We start from the raw sequence: 24,834 nt of genomic DNA on the forward strand, positions 1-24,834 counted from the left end.
TTTCCAAATGTTTCCAAACACGAGTGCTTTTCGTGGATTGTACACTTCTTATTCAGGGCCTGATTTTCCTTCAATTAGTCAAATTCTCAAGTAGGTGATTACCTGTCTGTAAGAGTAAGCAGTAATCATTTGCAATTGCTTTAGGCCACTCAGAGATGAGTTAAGTGAGTTTTATTCCAAAAAAATAATAATAAACTGCCTTGAACATAAATAAAACCGAATCTGTGTGAATCTTTTAAATTTTTTTTTTGAATAAAACAGCGTTTATTACAATGTCCCACATATTAGTGTGCAATTACAATGTTATTAGATTAATCACCCTCATTAGTATATCTGGCTGTCTGGTCTGCATTGAGGGACACTTCTACTCTATTTTCAGTCTAGCCAGGGTGCCTTGTAATTTAGAATGGAATGGAATGTGAGGGAAATACAAACATTACTTTTTTTAACATTAAGAAGAGTAGAAATTCTGGATCAAAGAGTTATTTTGGCCTGGCTGTCACTGGGAGCAACTATATTGCTCTCTCTTTATTGATTGTGCAACCTTACTGTGCAAAGCAAGACCTTTTCATTGCCCTGTGCTTTCTGTTACAACATTCTTGGCTTCAGCTAAAGGCTTATAGAATTCTTAACAAAAGCATTGCCTCCTTGTTACATTGCTTCTCTACATGTACAGAAGACAATGTGCTTGATTTATTTGCCAGTATGAAAGAAGGCAGTCTGCTTACTCTCATGCATACTGTAACCACCCATTCCTGTGCAACCTCCTTGTACAAACTATACACCTCAAACCCTCATACACTTTAATGTCAAGTTGCGCATTGCTTAGAGAGATTAGAGAGATTTGCTTATACAGTATAAGAACAGATCGAAGGACAAATAGTTCTTGACATGTTTGTATTCCACAATGGCAATCTGGCAAATCTGTTAAACAGCCCAAAAAGATGCAACTATATGTTGAATGTACTAGAAGAAAGGATAAAGGTGTGTAAATAAACTTTAAAATTGCATTATTACTCCACACTCTATTTCTGTCTGACATTCTGAAAACTACCCTGTTTCGCAACAGAGGATATGGTGTCCCTGTAAAGATCTGTTGTACAAACAGCAATACATACATCTCTTCTATATATTTCCTTGATACCCTCTCACTATTGACCCTTTCATTACAATGTCTAAATAGTCCATTTGTCATGCATTACAGACCAGGTTTTATTGAGGACTTAAAAACTAAATCTCTAGATATTCACATTTTGAGAAAAGAAAGGAGTTCTGAGGGTGTTTGAGTGTGTCTGTGGTGGAAGGAGGCATATTTTGACATTGACATTTTCCTGCTTAGAAATTCAAATTCTCTAACTTGCAGGAAACATTAAAGAAAAAAAATCCTGGCTGTTTATCTGAAGGTGACAACTAACAAGCTCTCTCCTGATAATTAGGCTGCCACATTTTGAGCAAAAAGAATTTGCATAAAGCCTGTGTTTTTTTTGTTTTTTTTTTCTTTAAAACTTCACGTGGTTCCTTTGGGTAATGTTAAAGCTCCCCCAACACAGCTTTCTAGTTTTTTTTTCCTTCTAGACTTACTGCAGCAGCGCTGCAACTGTTCAAAAAATGCAAGAAAATAATGAGGCTGTCGCAAGTGACTCATCCATACAGTCTAAGTGTCTGATAGAAGAGCAGAAATATAAAGAGTTTGTGTCCTGGGGGTGTGTGTTGGAGTGCTAAGGATTGAATCTTAGCTATGCCATGAGTCAGCTGCAGCCAACCCTCCATGTGGGGCAGAATGGCAGAGCTGGGTTACCTCAGCAGTGACCTCTATTGGGCAAGCAGGGCAGCTGCAATTTTGCCTTGAAGGCCTTCCAGTCAAAAATCAGCAATGACCCTTTGGCTCCAAATGTGAGGTAAGAACCTGCATATATTCTACACTAATCTGTAGAACTGTACCTTCTGACCAAATCCAAGGCATTTACAGTAGCTATACAGCATCATTTATCTCTACCGCCTCTTAATGTTTGCAAGATAGCTAGCCAACCATAGGATCACAGCCTAAAGGATGTGGATAGTTAGCTAGCCAGTGACTTATCTAGCATATTATCTAACTGGAAATAAAAAGTGAGCCAGCTCTGTGCAGAACTTTAATGCATTGCAGAGTGGTCTGAGGCAACAGAAAGCTCAGTTTAAGACCAATGAGCTAGGCGAAATGGGATACTATTTTCCTTCAATTTTATTACTATAAGGTGTAAGGCCGGTTTAATATACATACTAAGTCAGTTTTAAGTGATTAATTACTTTTTGGTATTACCTATTTTTAGGAAAAGTGCATATCTGTAAACAAATGTGCTAATTAGGTAATTATCATTAAAAATGTGAAAATCTGAATTTCAGATATCCTGAATTTACAAAAAAATAAACATTTTCAACATCTGCTTTATCTCTCTGTTTACATAAGATGTCAAATGCTCGTATCACCAAACACACCCAGTTGTAACCCTACGTCCAGGATCTCAGGTCTTCTGTCTGTTCTAGACACCAAACATCATGCTTTTGGAGGAAAAGCATTTACAAATATAGCACCACAACCTAACTTCTCAGCAGACATCAGGACAAGTGAAAACAAAAGTGTTTTTAAGAGAAGGCTAAAAATGAATCCCTATCTCTTAGTCTTTAGTACTTATCTGAGAATATTACTAATAAATATTAGCTGGTTGATGGTTAAACAGGGCTGTGCATGTGCCTGACTGTAATTATCTGTTGAATCAATACAAGAGGCTCTGTTCAGAGCCATCATATGTAATGTAAAAAATGAGAAAAAGTTTTGAGAAAAATTTCATTAGGAAAGAGTTTTTAAACCCTTATAATATGGTTTAAAATAATATATCAACTGACGGTTAAACTGTACTTTTGGAGGACATGTAAAATGTTATGATAAGTAGAATGCACATATGTCTGCAAAAGCTCATGCCCCATCATTTCTAAGTGTGCATTATATGTCCAGATCCTCAGGTTTACTGCCCACCACTGAGGTTCATACAACTGAAAGTCTCAGTTTCTGGAGCCTTGCTTCATACATGGTCATCCCCATCAGTCATGGTAATTGATTTTTACATCAAAGCAACATTAAGATATCTCATTGATTACCAGGGTTTGAAAGCTCTTAATTTGCTTTTTTATAAAACATGTTTTTTTAATACATTGATTGACATTGCTAAACTGCCAATGTGAGTATTATTGGCACCAAACTTTGTATGGTGATTTTATATGTATACAGCAGCTATTGTTAACATTTTGCCTAATTCCTCAGTTAGCCAATGGCTATTGTTTACCAAAGATAACTAAATAGCTTATAAGTTATGAGAATTATATAATTAGTAAATGTATGCTAGCTAGTTCCTTAGTTGTGGTTTCAATGACTGTTCTTTTTTCCTGAAATAAAAGCTGTCTTTTTTGCCAGTTCCTGTATTGGTTTGCTACCAGCATGTAAAGCTCCCTTAAATTATAATAACCTCACCATGCAACTGCCTTTGCTGCTGGTGAAGTGCAATGGTTGAACGCAAGTGTCTACGAACAAGAAATAAATTATTGTAACCTTTCCATATGCATCCCTAATTCAACTTACCGGCTAGGGATCAAAGTTGTTCCAGGCATCTTGTATGGTGTTCACTCGCAAAAGTATTGAGTTTTGGAAAAGCATACAAAGTAATTTCAATGACACTGCCAGCCATTAGAAACACTCATGAATCTGTCGACACACTGACACAAGCGTATCCCTAATGAGTCCCTATCACAGCTGGACAAGAGCTGGTTTATATACCAGACAAGAGGTGGAGACATACAGCAGTTTCAGAGCTGGCCTCTAATGTGGTATCATATCTCATAGGCACAAAGCCATGCAATGTGAGGCCCCACTCAAGGATTGAATAGCCATCTCGCTAAGACTTCAATACAAAATAGCAAACTCGTAAATTTGTGTGACAATTATACAAAAGGACTAAATTAAAAATCATGTTGAAGCCCAGATGATATATGATGCTGAGCACACACACAATTTACAAAGGTCTGCATATGCAGTGCTATTCACAGCAAAATAATAATAATAATAAAAAAAAACCTTGTGGGCAATTCAAGGGGTTTTCTATTAATTAATAATAAACATTAATAAACATTAACACACATTAATATACATTAATACTTGTTTTGATATATGGAGTGAAAGTTTTCTTAATTATCACATCTACACCAAGAGATAAAAATAGTCTTTTTATCATTGTTATTACTATTATTTGTTTTTGTTAAGTGTTCTTTAAAAATTGAGGAACAGCCTTGTAGATTTCTCTGTCGCTTGTCCCTTACATTTTCACTCACTTCTTGCAAATAAAATGCTATTCGGTATGACCACCGAGGGGAGCTACTAAAGCCAGCAAAAGTACCTTTGAATGGGGAAATGTGATGGAACTTATTTCGATCGCCAGAGGCAGGGCTGAATACAATTCTAAATGAAAAAAGTCTTCACTTCTTTTCCTCTACCTTAGCGGAGTTGAGCGTATTCGGGCAAATATGTCACCACTGCTGGCACAGAAGTGGAGCGCCCTCCTGTACATAAACGCGGTGCCATCGCTGAAAATGCCGGGAGAAGACAATTTAATGATTTCTTCTAGCGAAACGAGATATGGAACATAGATAGACGTTACTTACAGCAGCTGTTTCTTGGACAAACGCATTTTGTGATAGAGGTAGACTATGCCTTCAGACAGCGCTGAATGCTCAGAAATTCTGAGAGGTTCCTCTACATTGGATGTGTTAAACAGAATACCTTTAATGTCAATGTGTAAAGTGTGAAACAAATCATACAAATTAAATCCAAGATGCAATGTCACATAAACAGTGTTTTGCCCCGTGAGAAACATGAAGCTACAAAACTGAAGCTGCACACCAAATATCTTAACTAACTAAAGGGATTATTTTAACAAGCACTGTGTGTGCAGATCCTGATTTTTTGTAAGAAACTTGTTAGGTTTGTGAGTTCACACTGTGACTGTACAAAACATTCCTATATACAAGCCGTTTGCATGAGAGTGCGCCTTTGTGAGTTTGTGTGTGTACAGGTGTGTGTTCTGGAAAGATGCGTAACGTTTCCATGTAAAGTCTGTTTAATTGAAATACGAATTGTATACCTTAAAACAATTGGGTATCGCCAATTGTAGGCTATACATTTAAGCAGTCCCGTAAAATGAATTTAATATGAATGCGTGTGTATGTGTGTGTGTGTGCGCGCGCGCGCGTTTAAATTGTGGCTGAGTTATGGTATACATCAGACAATTTCTCATTCATGGATGTTGACATAGCTTATTTTAATGTGCCTCTTAATTTTAGGAAAATGCTTAAAAGAATAACACAAAGCATTTGCACGATTAAGGTTTTAACTGAAACGCTTGTCCATGTCGATGTGAAGACGGTACTATGTCTCTCTCCTAACACAGGGCGCACACGCCTTTCCGTTATAATAAAGCGCACAAACGAACGCACCCATTCCATTTTTTCATGCGATGAAGCATAATGGGAAATTGTAATACACATCTACATCATAAACACGATTAAATTACATTACAATGCTAACCCCTAAGCCATTTCCAACCATCATAAAAAAGCAATAACTGCATTACTACCGGTAGAAAGAAAGATGAATAAACCCATTTTCTTAAACAGTTCTGGGCCAGGCTCGGTAATGTTCTCGGCTACAGTACCTATTACACCCATCCCGACCAGGATATTAGTGTGTGTGAAAGGCAAACGTAGATAGCTACTCTGAATAAACTCGTCATTAATGAAAGGTCTCATTGATTGGGTTTAATCAGTAGTGAAACCCTATCAGTATCACTCCCCGTTCATTTCAGCATAAATTGTATTATTTCTCATAAAGCATCCTGCAATAATGACCGATGGTATATCGGAGTGGTTAGTTCTTTGCTGTACTGAGACATTGTGCATATGACGAAGGAAATGAATATACACCGAAACAGTTCCTGTACGATAACGCTGTTCTGAACAAGTTTTGTGCATATCCGTTTGATTTTAGTTAGGTAAGAAAGTCACATCTGGTCTCTTGAGCAGCACACTTGCACAGTGGAAAAGTATACCATCTCCCTCCCAGAGACACGCGATAGATTTACTCTCAGTGCGACGCTGTCAATAGGAGATGACATTCTCGCCGAAAGATACGACAAAATGGAATATAAATAAGCAATAAAAATAGGCATCTGTTTGGACTGCAAGCACGCGCGTAAGTAAGCAGCAACCTAGTGTGGAACAAGTGCAATTTTCCCCATTCATTTTAGCTCATATACCAGATCATGTTGTCAAGCCCTTTTATAACCCGATACCTGGTAATCGAATCAATGCCTTTAATTGGCAAATATCCAGGCATTGAACTTGCTGCAATTGTGTCATTCGGCAATGGCAGGATGTCACCTGCATTTCCAGAAGAGAATAGCCTTCCTTCCTTCTCATGTCTATTAACTAATTTGACAGCAGACCTATCCTCCAGTGGAACACCTCTCATAATATAAAAGACGGTAGCGAAATAGAAAAAGACAAAATATTAAAACAACCTTGTGCCAAAAGTAATCTAATTAAACGGATACTGAAATATTCGAAAACGAAAAAGCTCGTTAAAAGCCACCTTGTTGAATTGCAACGGTGTGAATAAAAGTTAACGTGATTGACACCCGGGAAACACTAAAATGTCATAGTGAACGTGAATGTAATCAATCATATTGTAATTGTTATGGATTAAGTTATAGTGTCAGGACAGTACGACGAAAAATAAATTGACTTAAATTTACATAAACATCCGAAAAATTTAGATTCTATGACGGATGAAATGTACAACGCAAACTAATTCTGTATAGCACACCAAGCACTGCTGCTCTTAAATAAATCATAGAAATGAAGAAACAAAGCTCGTGTCATGTCCCTTCAGCATCATTACATTATGGTATGAGTATAAAGATTTTTCAAAAATAGTTCAATGATACCATTTAAACGTAGTGATTTGCACACCGAGGGCAACACGAACAGCCCGAATACAGTCTCACTTTTGAAGCGGTGCCTCATATATTCTCATACAGTGAGATGGTGGGCTACAAACAGTTTGAACCTAGCAGGGTGGCAGGAGCGTCGGGTACATTCGCCTGCACTCTGTACCAGCATCATCTTTGCAGTATCAGCATCAACTTAACCCCGCCAGCTGAATGCGATCGAATGTTCACCCTAAACGCAAAGCGCAATCCACAAAGACTGGGTACAACGTGCGAGTGGCTGTGCCGACACTTAGGCTCTTAATGCTCTTATTTGATGTTTTTTTGTTCCTCTGCCTCAACCAACTCGGGGAGCTGCAATGCAAAGTAAATAGCAGGCATTCCGACTAAGAATTATGTACACATTCCGACGGCACGGCATTAGTTAGTAAGTAATACACTGAAAGAAAAGAAAAAAAAAAAAGAATTTAGTATGACAACCGCCCCCCCCCCGCCCCCCCCTCTTCCAAATACAGCGGTCCTTACCTTTATCGATAACGCTGTTCCTTTCGTTATTACTGTGCATATAAACGGACCCCTCACATCTTCCTTGTAAATAAATATATAAACAATAATCCTGTATATAGGCGTCCTGCAGCAGATCCAGGGAGCTGGGTTTTGCCTAGCAGTGAATAATGTTTAAAATCCCCCCGATAGCGCTGGTTGCTCGGCGTGTGTAATATTGCAGGACTGCTACTCAGCCCCGCTTCGAGAAAGCACAGCTGGCCGCGTTGGAAGCTGGAGGGTGATGTCATAGACACCCCCGCCCTCCCTTCTCACCCCCTCCTTTTCACCCACCCCTCCACTCCCAATGGCCCCTCCCTCTCCTCCCCTTTTCTCTTCCCTCCCTTGACGTGATGAAGTCATACCACTCTCCACGCCTTCAAAAGCAACGTCCGCCCGCCTTCTCAAGCATCCTGTGCTGTGGATGAGTAGCATGGAACAGACCAATACCGGGGATTTGAAGGCGACCTCCCCACATGACAATGGTGCCATCGTTTCCTGTTAAAGAGAAACCTACCGACACACAGGAGCTAGGCAAAATAATGGAGACACCAAATGAAAAAGGACTGGTATTTTAAAGTAACTAAATCACAATTGAAAAAAGTGTCTGCACATGTTTCATATTAATGTCAATACTAATTACCAGTATGTTTCTGATATAAAACATTTTTTGAAATTAGCACATTAATGTGTGTTTCAAAATCAACATGAGAGATGTAACAGATTTTGAAATAGGTAAAGTCGTTGCTGCCCGAATTGCAGGTGTGCCAAACAAGGAAAAACTGCTACAAGAAAGAAGAACAGTGATCACAGGTTGAAGCTTACCAACAGGCATTGACAAACAGGATAGCTGCTAAAAAAAAAAAAAACAGCCTCAAAAATGACCACACAACTGAACCTACACTTCTGTCATCCAGTCTCAATGAAAACTTTACACCATTAGTTTCACACACCTGATATTTATGATAGGACTAGGACTAGGGCTGCCATTCAGAAACCACTTGTAACCAAGGCCAATTCACATGATGTATAACCAGGTGTAATGAGCAGAAAACCTGGACTTATGAGGAGTGGATGAATGTAATATGGTTTGAGTCATCTTTCCTACATCTGGATGGGTCTCTGTTTGAAGAGAGCTAAAGGAAGTATTCAACCCACTTTGCCTGTTCCCAACTGTTCAGTATGGTGGTGGATACAGTATGTTACAGACAGCCGTGTCATGTGAGTCATTGGATTCGCTTATTACTTTGCACAGCAGAATTATGGCTGAGGAATACAAAACCATTTAAGGCAAATATTGTTTTCTCAAAATTTTCCCATATTCAGAGACAATAGCATCCCCATGCACCTTACTAAATGGATTCACAATTGGTTTGATGAGCACCAGGAAGAAGTCAAACACTCTCCATAGTCTCCCCAATCACATATAAACATCATTTAACCTTCATGGGAAGTTCTGGAACATAGAGTGCGATTAGATATTCACCTTACCTCATCTCTCAAAGAACTGGATTCTTCCTTCTTGAAGGATTGTCCAATACCCCACTAGAAATAGTTCAAAACTTATATAACAGCATTCCAAGAAGGACTGAAGCTGATCTGAAGGCAAAGTGTGGCCCAACGGCTTGTTAATCAATAAATATTCATAAATTGTTTGATGTACCCATCATTTTGTCCACCCCCTGTATATAGTTTGTATTGAATCAAAAGATGGAAAAGAACTAATAATGAAGGTGAATGTGTTGCAATCTGTGATGTTGCATCTTGTTATAAATGCTGCAAGTACTGAATGAATAGCTTTGCAAACATATAGAAAAACAAACAGTTTTATTTCATACTTAGATAAATTCACTTTTACCAGTTAACTTCAAAAACAAATGGATAGCAGTGTATTTAGCATGCAGATGGTTGGAAGCACAATAATCTAGGGGATTAATGAACACTGTGAATGTATTTAATCTTATAATGTATGTGTCTCCTAATTTATTACCCACTCAATATTTTCAATATAAATGAAAATAATTGACATAGGATCACTAGGGATAGACAAGAAGGTTTTCACAAAAGTAGAGCCTGCTTAATAAATTTCCTAGATTTTTTTTGAGGAGACTGCAAAATGAGTCTCAGTTGTAACTCAGACTAGGTTTATGATGTCATGCATTTAGGTCTTCAAAAAGCATAACATACCTCATGAGCAAGTCATTATCAATCTGAAATCAGTAGGGATTAAAGGAGCTATGTCAAAGTGGATGCAAAACTGGCCTCGGCATAGTATATTATGCAATTCTAAGTTGTGAATGGCATTTTGCTACATTTAAAGTACTGTTCTCAGTTTCAGGTACTACACATTAAAAAGGAATTGCAAGTGCTCAAAAAAGTACAGAGGAGGGCAACAAAACTGATTTTGAGTAAGACACACGACATTTAATCTTTTTAGTCTCAGCAGATAATTGGGAGAATGTGCACCACTTACAAATACTCACAAATATCAGTAAGGCTCTTCAACAATGGTATTATTATCCAGCTCTCAGAACATCAGACTTCATGGTGCCCTGTACAAAGGAGAGGCCACAAGAGGAACAGACTTGGTGTACACAAGGACAGTAATATGTGGATAGATCTACAATTCATCTACACAGTCAATGATTATAGAGGCAGTCACAGATCACTTTTTATCTGCACAAAGTGCACTAAAGCATAGTACTGTTCACTGAACAGTAACGCTAAATTTATTAGCGTTAATCATAACATTGCTTTCCTTAATCACTGCTTATCATAGAGTAAAAAACTCTATTAAAACTAAATTGTTGCATGGAATGACCATTTAAGGTACTTGAACACTGTGCTAGACAAGCAAAATGAAATCCTTACACCATTTGGGATAAATTACAGGCACACAGGCATCGATTACTGCCTACACAGTGTCCACACCATTAATTGTAGACTTTTGTTGTATTATTAATAACTTTTATTTATGAAGTTGTGTACATTATCATCAGTTGCTGATTATATATTAGTGTTCAAACAGAATTTGCACAAGAGTACATTTTCCAAATTGCAGTCTATTTTCATGCATGGTAAACATGAACACATGCTTCTTATACGAATCTCAAACTCATTTCCAAAAGTAAGCGTGTCTTCAGAATTTCAGTTTAATTTTAAGCCAGCTCTTGCATCAAAGTTACTTGTCCAGCTTTTTTTTTCCAAAGTGAACTGGTTGTTGCACACATATGCCACAGAGTTCAAAGACGAATGACCAATTAAAGGTTCCCTGAGAGCAAACATGAGTAAGTGAATGTGACAGAGGAGGATGATCTACCTACAATGACGAATGGAGATACCCAAATGAGATAGAATCAGCAAAGACAGATCAGCTGTGAGCTGCCATCTAAGAGTCCCAAGTAAGCCAGCACATTAACTTTTATACACTTCTTGCTTCCTCATCTTTGTTTACTCGATGTGAGGGATTTTTCTTTGGTTCATCTACAATTCGTAGTTTTAGCCCAGCTCTGTACAACATTTTCTAGGAATGCAGCTCAATATCCTGATGTTACTTATATACTTATATACTTAGTCAAAAAGAATGGGGGCCTGGTTCTACACTGGTCCTACAACTACACACCTAAATCTTAGTGAACATTAGAGTAAATATTTGAGCAAGTGGTTTATTATATAGGACATTAAATAATGACTTCTATCTCTAGCCAAAACAGGGCTGGCATTGTTTTGATGTCATGCTTAGCTACAAACCTGCTTAATGCTTTAGGTGTTTTTTTTTTCCTTTACATGGATCATTCTTATGGACCATTAGTTACATGCAATTTCAGCATTGCAGTCCATAGGAATATAACATCTGAGGAATGTCATGCTAAGTGCTCCCTATCAATAAACAAAAGGTTAAAATGCAAATTGATAATACCAACCAAAGGAAGATTTCAAGCAAAAGCAAATAATCTTCCATGACAGCTAGTCCCTGAAATCAACCACTGTGATTGCTTAAATCTATATTATTGATAATCTTTGACACACAGACACAAACTACATATTCATATACATAATAGTTGTATTTATTTGCAATTCCGGCTCAGAAAGACCGACAGACACTTACAGTATCAGGCTTGCAAATAATGACTTGGTTGAATCCAAAGTTCATTTGCTTTCAGTCTTACATTATCTTGTCTTAATTAATATGAGGTTGACCTTTTTCAAACATTGTGTAAGCATAACATTGTGTAAAAAAGACAATATAATCATTATTCTATTGCATTAAACCTCATAGAAACAATTAACAAAAATAAATCTCTAAACTGTAGCCTAAACAAGCATTGCATTTCCTCACTAAGAAGCTTTTATGTTCAACAAACTGTCAAAGGAATTCTGTTGTTAGTTTTTTTTCAAGCTATTTTGTTAAGTGGCAAAATTATTTTTTGAAACAAGCAGAAATGCAAAGTTTTGTTTCAATTTAAACCAAGAAAAATTAAGCAACGTGATTGAATATCCGAGAATGCAACATGCAGTTTCCTTTATGGCATGGTGAGACACATGAAATTTGACTTTCATTGTCTTTACTGACATGCTAAATGTCCTGCTTGGACTGAGAAATACCTTCCCTGCCCTCAATGTACACCCTTCTATTTCTGTCCCCTCCCTCATCCTGACCCCTCTCTCACCCATTTTACACCCAGGCTTCCTCTGGAAGCTCATGTGTCAATCATCTGGGCAAATATAGATGAGGGTTGTAATTAGTCCCGAGCTGAAGTTGTCTGTCACCTCTCAGGGGCCAGGTGAACCGCTGCCACTTAAAGCTGCCTGTGGGACAGGGATTGTACAAGGACCTGGATTCTTATTGGTGGCTGACAGAGTGCTATCTCACCCAACACAATACATCATTTCGTCATTAACACTGGTGACACTGCAGTCTTAAGAGGAACATATTCTCCTGAAGGTCAGCTGATTAAGTACTATCAGGGAGGAGGGTTGTTTTTTTTTTTGAGAGAGAGAGAATGATGTATTTGACCAACATTTGCCATGGACTAAAGATCTGGGGACCGCTCAGGCTTTTGCTGTGAGGGCAGTTGGCCTGTAATGATGCTGGAAAAACTTGCAATAATAAAGCAAAACAAAACAGGCAAAACAACACTGAGTGTGGGGGAACTGTGGGATGTCAAATGGGCCGTGTCAGCTCTATGGCTATGGAGGTATAAACACCAGCAATAGAGGGACACTTGCCTCATTAGGTTAAGAGGGTTTTTCTCAAGATGGATGTGCTTTGACTCAACAGCAGTTTGGTGGGCCGGAGGGTAGACTGCAGGAGCAGTCTTTTTGTCTCCTGCTGCTTCCATGTTAGAATATCTACAGCAACACCGGACAAGAATCAAAGGTGGGGGATGGTGTGAAACTCCCTAATGAAAGCTGGATGGGGACTGTGCTCTCACACCAGGAGACATGGGCTGGCTCTCAGAGCAGCATTCACCCACCGGCCTTCTGTTAAGATAAAGCATGTGCTGGACCACATTAGGAATTGATTAGCCCACAGGCTATCTTCAGAGTTTTGGCCAAAGGGCTGGCTGTTTGCACACTCTGGAGGCTCAGCAGCATATGCACAACTTTAGAAACATGAAACATTCAACATGCATAAGCAGATCAAACTCTTGTTAATGCGGTGGCAAGTGTTGTGTCACTGCTCATTAGGGCTCCTTGTGGAAGAGCAGTTAACCCAAGTGGATAATAGCATGGGGTCATTGTTATGGGTGATGTACTGTACATATGTATGTGTATATGTATGATTCTCTGTACATAAATTAAAATGGCTGTAATTTGGCAAGTATTTTCTGTTCATTGTGAAACCACTTCCCAAGTCAGAGGAAAAGCTGAAGCCAACCGTACTGATACCAGGGTCTTTCATCACAGTAGACAAATGCTCCTAATAGAGTGTGAAGCCGTTAGACTTTTCAGTCAAAGAGGACATTGCATCAGAGGAACCAGTAGGTTGGCAGATGGTTTCTCCACTGTTCTAATGGTAGCGAGAATAAGATGAAGATAAACAGAATGAAAGACAGAGAATGTTGCATCTCCAGCTGTTTCACCCTCTCCCTTTCACTGAGCCATCGGTCTGTATCCAGGTGCATTTCTAGCATACTCTCAACCTTAAACAATCCGACTTGACCTTGTGGCGACACCACCTCTAACAATAACACAACCCTGTCACCTTGGCAGAATGTCACTTGACCAGGGGCCTGCAAAGAGGATGGGACACTTTGCTTTGTATTGTATAAAGCACTTACTACCACTCTCACAAAGCTCTTTGCCATTTAAATGTTTTGTCATATCAGTTTCCCCTCTCTGCCTTTTGCTATCTCTCTTTACTCCATCCTATCAGTGTCAGACATCTCTGTGCTGTCTGCCCACCCCAAGGGTGCTGTGCTGAATATAGAACCTGATGATGACACTCTTAATGAGAACCGTTGCTATGAAACAAACCTTGAGACAGTTGGTTAATTGTTAATTCATGCCTGGTGCTAGAAGACAACAATTTCTACAGGTTGGCATGTAAACCTTGTCAACATACATTTTGAGTAAATTCATGGTTTGACACTTCATTCTCACTGTCTAGATGCAGTCACATGTGCCCATCAATCCTGCTTTTCACTGTCCATCAACACAGGTAAAATTCCGGTTTCCTGTTTAGCTCCAGGAGAAAATTGGCAGTGATTCTTTCCCAAAAAAATATAAGGTGCAGACATAAACCCACATGCCTATAGGGTGAATGCCAAGGTAAAAGTGATGGCTTTTTCTGCAGTAAGCATTGAAAATTATTGAAGAAATAGATACATAGACTATAACTATGAAGATAATGTAGTCGTATGAGATTAGACACTCCAGGGAGGTGGCCGATACACAATATGAGGCATCAGTTATGAGCAGCGCCTGACAATGAGGCAGATCAGCCGAGGCACGGGAAAGCAACTGTTCCTGGTTTGTTTTGTGCTGAAAAGGTTACCGACATAGTGAGATGATGAGTGATAGCTGCTGTAGTCTTAGCAGACATCCCCTTTTTAAAAGCTGAAAATAACTTGCCTTCTTGTCTTTTTTGTCCAGTATAGACAGAGATAGAAAAAAAAAATGATTTGACTAGTTGTCGATGCCCGATGCAGCAGTGGAAGGACTTGAAGACTTCGAAAAGGTCATCAAGATACTTTCATCCTAACTGCCTAACCCTGGCCACAGACACACAGGAGCTGAGCAGATGGGTCCATTTATCAGCTAAAATAAAAAATACCAAAAGGGACACAGGATAATACTATACTTTTGTTACTGTAGGCAAATGAGTATGTGGACAAATAGATTCATCTAGAGAAACTTTGCTGGTAAATAATGATTGTGTTACATTGCATTTTAACTTGCACAATTCTGTGCAATTAAGGACTTTAACCTTATCAATTCTAATCAAAATAAATTCTGTTACAGTGATTAGCAAAGTGTCACAGGACGTTAGCAAGGGCAGTTGGTGCACCTCACAGGCCAACAATCCCATTAAGCAGGCTTGCTTTCAGAGTTGTGCTGTGATGTTTATGTGGAGTGAGTTTTGCCTGAGATCCCTTCTACCTCTCCTCCCTGCTGGGCTATTGTGATACACAATATCGAAACCTCAGAAACACCTTCACTTCACCAAACACTGGGAGTAGAGGGGGGAAAGCCTGCTCCTCATGTACCACAAAGAACACCCCATGCATATTCAAGCCTCCCCTGACCTGGTTTAAACCGCCATTGCTTTTTGTAACGAATACACCCCAACCACACAAAAGCACAGCTGACAAGATGTAGCCTGATCTGTGCCTGTGTCTCCGAGCTGAACCACCACAGCCAATTTATTATACGGCTGCCATGTTCATGCCAATTGAAAGTGGCAGCAGAGCTCACCTAAGAATCTTAATTATTGGAGACGATTGCTGGGCTTTTCCAGTCTCTGTGAGGGGAGGAGTCCCCACCCCTGAGTCCCCACCCCTGATCCCCTCATCCTGCATAGTGAACCTATTGCTCTCACTCACCATGACCACCACCATTACTGCCATATGCAAGAAAGAAAGCCATTTTACATCTACATAGGCCGGGAACAGGTGCACATAAACACTAACACACATGTAAGCAAATATACACAAACATAAAAACATGCAAATATACACATGTGTACACAGGCACACATACACACATAGAAGTGTGAACAAACATATTCTCCCTCATACATAACAATATCTGAGGTTCCGGGGCTGATCAACAGCATTTATGTCTAATTGGTCTCTGAGCCAAAACACCAATGATGCTGAAACTGAAATTGAAATAACCTTTGTGGATATCAGCTCTCTTACAACTGAATGGAAATAAAAGTCAAAATTTGTAGGCCTATGTAAAAACTTATATACTGGCAGGTGAAAAGAGTATTGTCACTCTGATCCAAGAGAGAATTGTCGTCGTAGAGAAGAATTGTCTGCACTGGTTGTATTCAAAATAAAGTTTACCTTCTTTTCACATATAAATGCCTTTGCTTGTTTGTCATAGACACTTTCTTACATAACCAACCAACTTCCCTAAACCACATCTCACATACTTTTTTAGCCAGATGGAAAAAGTATTCAGTGAGAAGAAGGCATACGAGAAATAAACCATACAAAAATTACTCTGAGACTCACACTTCTATCATATAATATCACACAAAGATTTGTCATTATCATGACAGCGTGTCAACAGTAAACAATAAATATCCATTTTATAACAGCAGCTTGACTGACTGTGAAAAAGCTTGAAAGTTTGACAACCACTGCACCGGAATTTGATCTAAGCGATGGAAATATGTTCAATGGAGAGAGGAAAACATACAATTTTAACCTAAGACATTCTAAATCTGGAGGGGAGTGCTGGCATGAAACACTGACAGACACGTTAACTAGGCTGCAGCACTGAATTCATTCACTCTCGGTGATGTGGTCGGTTCAATACTCACATCACAGCTAAATTGAAAGGTGCCCTTTTTTCTGCAGCGGTATTTAAAAAGTGCTGTGTATCACATTTCTCCGCTGTCCACCATTCCCCAGACTCCCCACACACAACATTAACAGTTAATTTGTGTTGAACAGGAAATCAATGTATTAAGAGAAAGGTTGCATTCTATTCCCGGGTGTGGGACAGGTCAGAGTCCTCTACTGGGAATCAATGGCTTGGGGAACAATTGTTCAGTCTTAAAAAAGGTGCTTTAACTTAGGACACATGGAAGGATTTACATTTTAACAGCAGAGGAGATCTTATGTACCCACAATGCATCAGTTCATTCACTGAGCATCTTCTTAAGTATGCCATATATACCCTGCCTCCTTGACAGATTTTCACACTGGCCATCTGCTTTGTGTCCACATAGCACATAGTGCAGCATGATACAGTAGCCTAGCTGAATTGGATCATTGAGGCTTCTGCTCCTACTGAGTATCTCATGTTGTCCACCCATTCTGAGCCTTATGCAGAATAAACTATGGTGACAAATGATGGTGAGGATTTCATAGTCTAACCAATATATCTAGCAACGAAGTCTGGAAACAAAAGGAGCACAAAAGCCTTCAGAATTTGACCTTGTTTATCAGTTACCTGTGCTCATAATAGACAACAATGAGCAATTCGGGTGTATGCGTTATATATTTTTAAGAAGGCAATTAATTGCAGATCCCTGTCAAACGTCCTGGTATCTCTATTTCTCCAGTTACCTGAAGATTTTGACTGAACATCATAGCAACAAAATATCTGTCCAGGCTTATGTGGAGAGATGTGAGAGAGTCTGGATTATCATCTTAGTCCATTTTACACCTCACTAGCTTTCGATGAACTCATAAATTCTGAGGACTGGGCCTTCCCCCTGTAAACTGCACATTGCCTGCCCTCCTCTGTTCCCCTCAGTATCTTGTATAAATTCATAACTTTTGTTTCCACTCCCTCGCCTTCACATGAAAGCAGGTCAATTCATTCCAGTCCTTTTTCTTTGAAAGTGACTGACACATACAGTAGGATTAGCTATCAGGTTTTTGCTCACAATAAGGCAGGGAGAAGAATTGTCAGTAAATATCAATAACCCAGGTTAATGAAGAAAAATAAAACTAGACGTGAAATGTTATGGAAGCTAAACTTTGGGTTGCAAAACTTGCACAATTTTGTTGAAGCTTTGTGGAATGGACTGCACATTGTTGTCTTTCTAACACAGGTTTGCCATAAATCATTCTCTTTAAGCAATATTTTCACAGTGCTGTCTGCATGATCTTAATGAAGATGATGACAATGGAGGGAAAAAAATCATAGAGATAAAGGCGTTGGAAGACTGTACTGTTTCAGTGATGAAGACTGTCAATGATGATGTTAATGAAGATAATATAGGTGAGGAAGGCAGAAATGATAATAAAAATGTTACTGTTTCCTTAATAGCTGAATGTTTCAAAGTAATATGCTTATATGTGTGTTGAGCTGGCCATTTAATTACAGAGTTTAAAGAATTAAGTAACTAGTAATTACAAAGTACTAAGTAATTAGTCAGGCTAAAAGAGAGAGCTGAAAGGTCAGTGAAGAAAAAAAGATGTTAGTAAAAATACAAAAAACAGACAAAAAAGTTGAACTGCTTGTTGAGGGAAAGAAGAAATCATGTTGTGTCTTTGGTGTAGTAACAAATACAATGTGGATATGATTCTAGTGATTTTAGTTGAAGTATTGTCATATCTGGCCTCTTCTGTTTATACAGTTTATTTCCATTTATTTGTCCTTAGATTGTTTGTTGTGCACCTGCGGCTTCAATTCAGAGGTGGCCTGAGATGAACATGCAGTATATTAAGAGAAATTAATTTAGTTCAATTAAATGAGAATGGTCTCATATGATCAAAGGTGATGGTAACTTAATTCTCCTGATTAATCAAGAACATGTTTGTTACAACAATTAACTTAAAACATTTCCTTAAAGGAGGGTGATAAATATACATTAATTACAATGACATCATATAATGAATGAGTAAACTTTCATTTTAAATATCAAAAACATGTGCATCTGCCCTGTTTATTGCAAATTAATTAAATCAGTATGAGAAAATTAAAACAGGTACATCCTAAACAGAAAAATGACAAATGAAACAAGAAACACAATAAAAAAATTACGCTTTGAAATATATTGAGGTTTCAGACTGTTTGCTGGAGACATTAGTTTTCATGCTAAGTTTGAGAGGTTCAACTAACGTGTGACTGACAAAAAAATCAATCAATGTGAAGGCTTTGCCTTTTTGATGCTGTCAAAATGTTCCCATTGGCAAGAAAATCAATTGCACACAATGTAATTACAAAAGTCTGATTTCTAATCAGAGACAAACACAGTTAGCAAAATACTGTCGATCCAATCATATATATATAGTCAATCCAATCATATGTACAGATAGCTGCAATCTGAGCTATCTGTACATATGCAGAAAAACAAATGCTATGAAGCTGTTCCCACAAAGCACATCAGGACATGTCTGAATGGCCAGAGCAATGCCTGAGGTTTTAAGGTATCCCCAGGCCTGTTTTTACCATATAACTATTGTCAGTTTTAGTTGCTTCACACCCCCTCTGAGTTATGTGGAACATCCATAGTTACATTCATGAGTTTTGAGAACTTTTTTTATTGGTATACAATCTTCTGCTCCTGGCTTTTCTCTCACCAAACTGAACAAATGTTTCTGGTAGGTACTAAAACAGATATAGTAATAATATCACTTACAATAAAGTAATATTGAATAATATTAAGGAAAATTTTCATCTATTTAGCAGAGTGCATGTCTACTATAAAGTGCTTGATTAAGGTTGATCCAAATGTCATGTGGCAGTGCAGTACGCATTGTTTTATTTAGCACATTGCCCATGGGGCTTCAGGACTTGAAAGAGATACAGTAAAAGAGACAGTAGGTGTTTTAAACAACAGGCAACACAGCAGTTTCACTGTCTTTTGATAATCTCTCTGACAGTTTGCACATTCGTGATTCAGCTTGATCCCCCATGCTGCAGGTGTCTTTAAACACTGAGTCTGCCTTATGTATGATATTCTGCAAAAAGTACCATTTAAAAAAATAGCACCCTAAATATAAGTTAAATGTCTTAATATGTGACTAAATGAAAGACATTCCAAAGGTAATGACACGTTTAATTCCTTGGGACTGCTAGGACCTGTATTCAATCTGTCTGCAGTGGGCTTTCTCCCTAATTCTGAGTAGCACATGTATATTCTTAATGCAATTAGTTTGATTTCTTTATATTATTTTATTTTCAAAATGAATGGAAAATATTAAAACATAAAAATGTACTACTAGCTTAACAACATTAAAAAGAAAAAAGTCCATTTTTAATGTGTACACAACTCAGACAGATGTGCACCGGAGGACTCACAACAAAAGTGGCTTCTGAGAATTTGTTTTGTTTGAAGTGAAACCAGCCAATGGACAGTGAGTTGTGACTGTTTTTTTATACAAATGAGTTTTTTTTCATTTTTTTTATTTTGTTTTAACTTACAGAACAGTGTAATGCAATTTCAAAAATATCACCGTTCTCTTTATGGCTGTGCCTGCCAACATGTGTGCCTGAAAACTACATTTATTTTTTCTTGTAAAAGCAAAGAGGTCAGTTGCACTGTAAGATCGTGATTATTTTTAATTTTTAACTCATATCAGTAAATTGAATACCCCCAGCCTGTTAACTATGAGAAAGGTGCATCAATAATACATGTGTCTAGCTAACTTGTTACCATTTGCAATTAGAAGAAAATGTTTAGATGTAAATTAATATTTTCAAAGATAACTGCACTTCAGTCTTGAATTTCATTTTGATTTTAATTGCTGGAATATTATTTTCACTCTATGGAACCATTACAAATAAAACAGTACATAGTTTATCAGTTTAGTCTCCTTCAAATTAATTTTATTAAAGGTTTGTTACTTTAGTTTAATGTGTATATATGTTTAGCATACATACAATTCAAACTTTCCCTTTAACAGCCTAAACACAACAGATGGACTAGTTTCGTTGTTTGTAGCAAGAAGGACACAGATGCCGCAGTCACTGTAAACCTCAGAGAAGGTTCAGAAGAAATGTTTTTACTACAGGCTAGGGGTAATTACATCACCTTTGTTCCACAGCATGATCCTACGATGGGAGCATAATGGATGCAGAGTCTGTTTTTCACACACACCTGTCAGACAGTATGAGCGGGAGCTCCTGGGTTCTGTTATATTTCGGTCATTACTTGATTACTCATGCTGTGCTAACATTCTGTCTGGCCTTGAGTCATTTGGGCTTTCTCCTTCTTGGTGGGAGTGAGTGAGCGTGATGTGAAAGATTACCAAAAGAATAGTAGAACTTTACTTCAGAGCTCTGATACCACTTAATTTCCACAGAATTGTTACTTTGCTCTTTTCTATCCAAGCACTTTGTGGGAAGTTCAAGTAATTGCAACTTAACATTGCAGTATGCCCACATTTTATACTTCCATACATTGCTTTATCTTAAGCAGTAAAAGTGCAACTGAAACAATGGTTCTTAAAATTTGATGGCTTTTTATGTTATGATGGCATGTATTTGTCAGATCCATTGGCTGAATGTGGACTGAAGACTATGATCCTTTGTTTGTTTGCGCGGTACGCCTGTTTCCTCTCTGCAGAAGATGCCTTCAGAAACAGGTGATTGTGGAAGAATGATGTTGTTTAGGTAGGTGTAGCATAGTGGTTACGGAGGTCGTAACTGAAAGGTTGCTGGTTTGATTCCCTGCTGGGGCACTACTGCTGTACCCTTGGGCAAGGTACTTAACCCAAAATTGCCTCAGTAAATATCCAGAATGGGTAACTTTGTAAAAACACTATAACCACTGTAAGTTACTCTGGATAAGAATGTCTGCTAAATGCCAATTATGTAATGTAAAGGTATGTAAATGATATGTTGGGACATTATCTGATGTTATTACTATTATTACTGAGAACAACAACAAAAAAAACATTGAGAGTTTTTCTTGGTAATAAGAAGGAAATCGACATAGAAATGCTTTGACCTGCAAATACAGGGTTTTGGTGATATCTCTTAAAGACCCACTTTGGTGGTAGCAGTTGTTTAAACAAGGCAACTTATATAGTTTTTAATCACTTAGCCCACATGATTGAAGCAAAAAAACTTTTTGAAAAAAAAAAAAAGATTTTTGACAGCCTAATTCACTGCACATGCAGTACAGTTTTAGCCTCACACAGCTCCTTTAATTGCCCTTCCAACTTTGCTGTTACTTTCCCATGGTTTTTGGTGAAACTCAGTGCAAGCTGAAATGATATCCTGGCTTAACAACTCAGATCATGTAATGTGTCACCTCCTAGGAGTGACAATAGTTGCCCTTTCAAGCACCTTATGAGCTGTGAGTGGATATTAAGCAGTCTTGATATTTTCACAGATTTCTGTTCACAGTAGGCTCTCACAGGCACTTAGAGACAGCCAGTAATCAGTGAATAAACATTCAATAATAAGGTAATATCCACAAAAAAAGAGCAGAAAAAACATTTTTTGAGATATCAGTGGAATTGAGATCACCATTTAGATATCTTGTGGAATTGCAGCAAACATCAGCAAGAGAGCTATGGAATATGAAGGATAGGAAGCAAAGGAAAACATGCTAAGATGAAATACTTAAGATGAGGAATTTATGAAGCTGTGGCAACAGCATGACTGTTTGTTTAATTCATCTGCAAACAGCAACCACCAAAAACAACAGATGCATGATGGGTAGAAAGAAATAGCTAGGTAGTTTGATGAAAACGATTGTCCCGGAGTTATGGTAAGTGCTTTATAACCTTAAACAGCAGCACCAGTCAGCAGCGGGTAACACCATGTACTATGTTCTAAGGTGGAGACACACAGCACAACACCCCAACTTCAAAACTATTGGGGGGTATCAGCCCTACTGCCTCAAGTTTATAAAAACCCACATGTAATGTGTCAGGTTAATTACCAGTATGCTTGCTACTGATTTTCAAGAATGATGATATGTATTGAGAGAGATGACTATCCTTGATAGTATGACTATCCTTTTATTATTCATTAGTATAAATATTCAATGAATACACCCACAGGTGCAAGTGTATGGGTGCATCCATGTATAGTAACCTTTCACATAGTTAACCATTTGGGCAAAAAAATGTTGGGTTAAGTTGGATTATTGAAAACAATACTTTTACACACACACACACACACACACACAGTATATTACATTGTGTGTGTATTATACAGTGTTTATTGTATACTTCTGTATACTATTGTATACTTTACAGCTTTCTATGTTTTTGTACAGTATGGTGTAGTACTGCTGTGCTTGTTACAGTTTAGCACACTTTAGTACGGGTTCAGCATAGTACAGTATAGTACTTTAATGTAAAGTTTAGAACCATATGGTATACTACAATATTGTGTGCACAGTATAGTATGGTAGAGTATTCCATAGCACCATATAGTATAGTGCAGCTCAGCATAGTATAGTATTGTTTAGTGTAGTTTCAGTTTGTTTAGTAAAGATTCTATTTTGCATGTACACAACTTTATTTATTCTAGTGCAACAATTAATTTATCTTTGTAATTTAACCAACCATATAGTGACCAGTCATGTAAGTTTAGGGAAGCATTTGGCAACACTGCAGTTGCTGTAAGTTAAGCTGTTGGAAGCTGTAAGCAGACCAGTCTTATACTTTTAATATACCTAGTTCCCTGTTGCTGTGTATGAGTCTTTATATCATTGTCATCACTTTTCATGCTGCACTCAGCAAAGCTCTCTAACAATTCTGTTGAGGAGGTGCTATTCTAAATAAGATTTGATTGAATCATGATTATTCAATCTAACTTGGCAGTGCCATTTAAACTCTCTCCTGTCCTATTCTTGTCCCCTTTGCTTCATTTTCAAAGTCCACACATTCCTTCTCTGATTAAAAATAATCCCAGAACAATAATATGTTAATAATTTAATATCAACAAATCTAATTACTCAGATGGGATCATTCTGAACCAATCTCTGCACAGTTACACACACACACACACACACACACATACACACACACAATGAACAACAGAAATCTGTAAACTTACTCTTACAACATCAGGTGTAATTACAGACTTGTGATATAAATTTCACCACTGGTATGATTATTTGTTAAGGTGCAAATATTTCTTACTTACAGTTATAGCTTTCACTAATAACCATGAGCTTCTTTTACTGTGTATTTCATTTCTTGGGGAATTTTGTTTAGGAATATAAACATTTATGTAGGAATAGAATTGTGTCAGTCATTAACATTTTGTGTCCAGATATCCAGATGTTTGGACTGATTCACATCAGAAATTTAGGGTTACAGATGGTGACATATAAGTGGATCAAAATTCTGATTTTTGATATCAGAATCAAAAATCTAAATTTCCCCCTTTTCACTGGGGTTTCTTTGGCTGTCATTGTTCATTTCCTTATAGTAGACTAACAGCAACTACAGGTCATTTTACTTGGCAATTAAACGGCAACCTTTTAATGACACTGTTGCCAAGTAAACATAGAGTGTTTAAAATAGCGTGTTTAATTTTTTAATTAATTGCCTATTTTTCACAAGCCCCACATCTCACCAAAGTAAAGGGGATGGTGATTGGAGGGTTGTGGGTCACTACTGACATCATCAGAGCAACTCACAGATGACTGACAGGTCACAGTGTGCCTGAGAGCAGTGAAACAAGGAGACCCTGCATACCCATAAGAGACAACTGGGATCACAAGGTAATGTTAGTTAGCACTCAAGGTGAGTGTCTCTAATAAAGGGATGATATATGTTTCATATGCAATGTTGGAGGTAGCTTAGCTTGTCTAACAGTCAAACCAATATAGCAGACTTTACATTTGAAATGTCATGTGCCTGCAAGGCTTGAGCAGAGTAAAATACCAAAGATGTTTGGCAAATCATTTAAGTTGACAGAAGATTTCTAAAAGCCCGATAGTTAACCTTTTTCTGATCCCTTCCATCCAACTACTTTTGATTACTCCATTGTACTGACAAGTATAAACCGTTGTCACAGAATAAAAAATACATATCTAAAATCGCATATGCATGATACATGACACATGTATGTTCCTCATAACACATGTACTTTCCTCATGACATTACATTTCTTTGTGGACAAATGAAAAAGATTTCACACAGAAAAGGGCTATAGT

The 24,834-nt window shown here is 37.9% G+C and overlaps 1 protein-coding gene across 13 annotated transcripts in view; it reads right to left on the minus strand.

Annotated features, from left to right (window-relative positions):
• Positions 1-7,811, minus strand: part of ptprsa (protein tyrosine phosphatase receptor type Sa) — a 175,994-nt gene extending 168,183 nt beyond the window's left edge. For 6 of the 13 annotated variants that reach the window (XM_036520652.1, XM_036520644.1, XM_036520641.1 and 3 more), the window contains exon 1: positions 7,557-7,810. The gene's annotated coding sequence lies outside the window, so the exon portion shown is untranslated. Of the gene's footprint in view, positions 1-7,556 lie in introns of all 13 variants that reach the window. The other 7 variants (XM_036520651.1, XM_036520650.1, XM_036520649.1 and 4 more) reach the window with 2 other exon arrangements.
• Positions 7,812-24,834: the final 17,023 nt, after the last annotated feature.

This window comes from Megalops cyprinoides, chromosome 2 (assembly GCF_013368585.1).
Source record: "Megalops cyprinoides isolate fMegCyp1 chromosome 2, fMegCyp1.pri, whole genome shotgun sequence".
Classification (NCBI taxonomy): Eukaryota; Metazoa; Chordata; class Actinopteri; order Elopiformes; family Megalopidae; genus Megalops; species Megalops cyprinoides.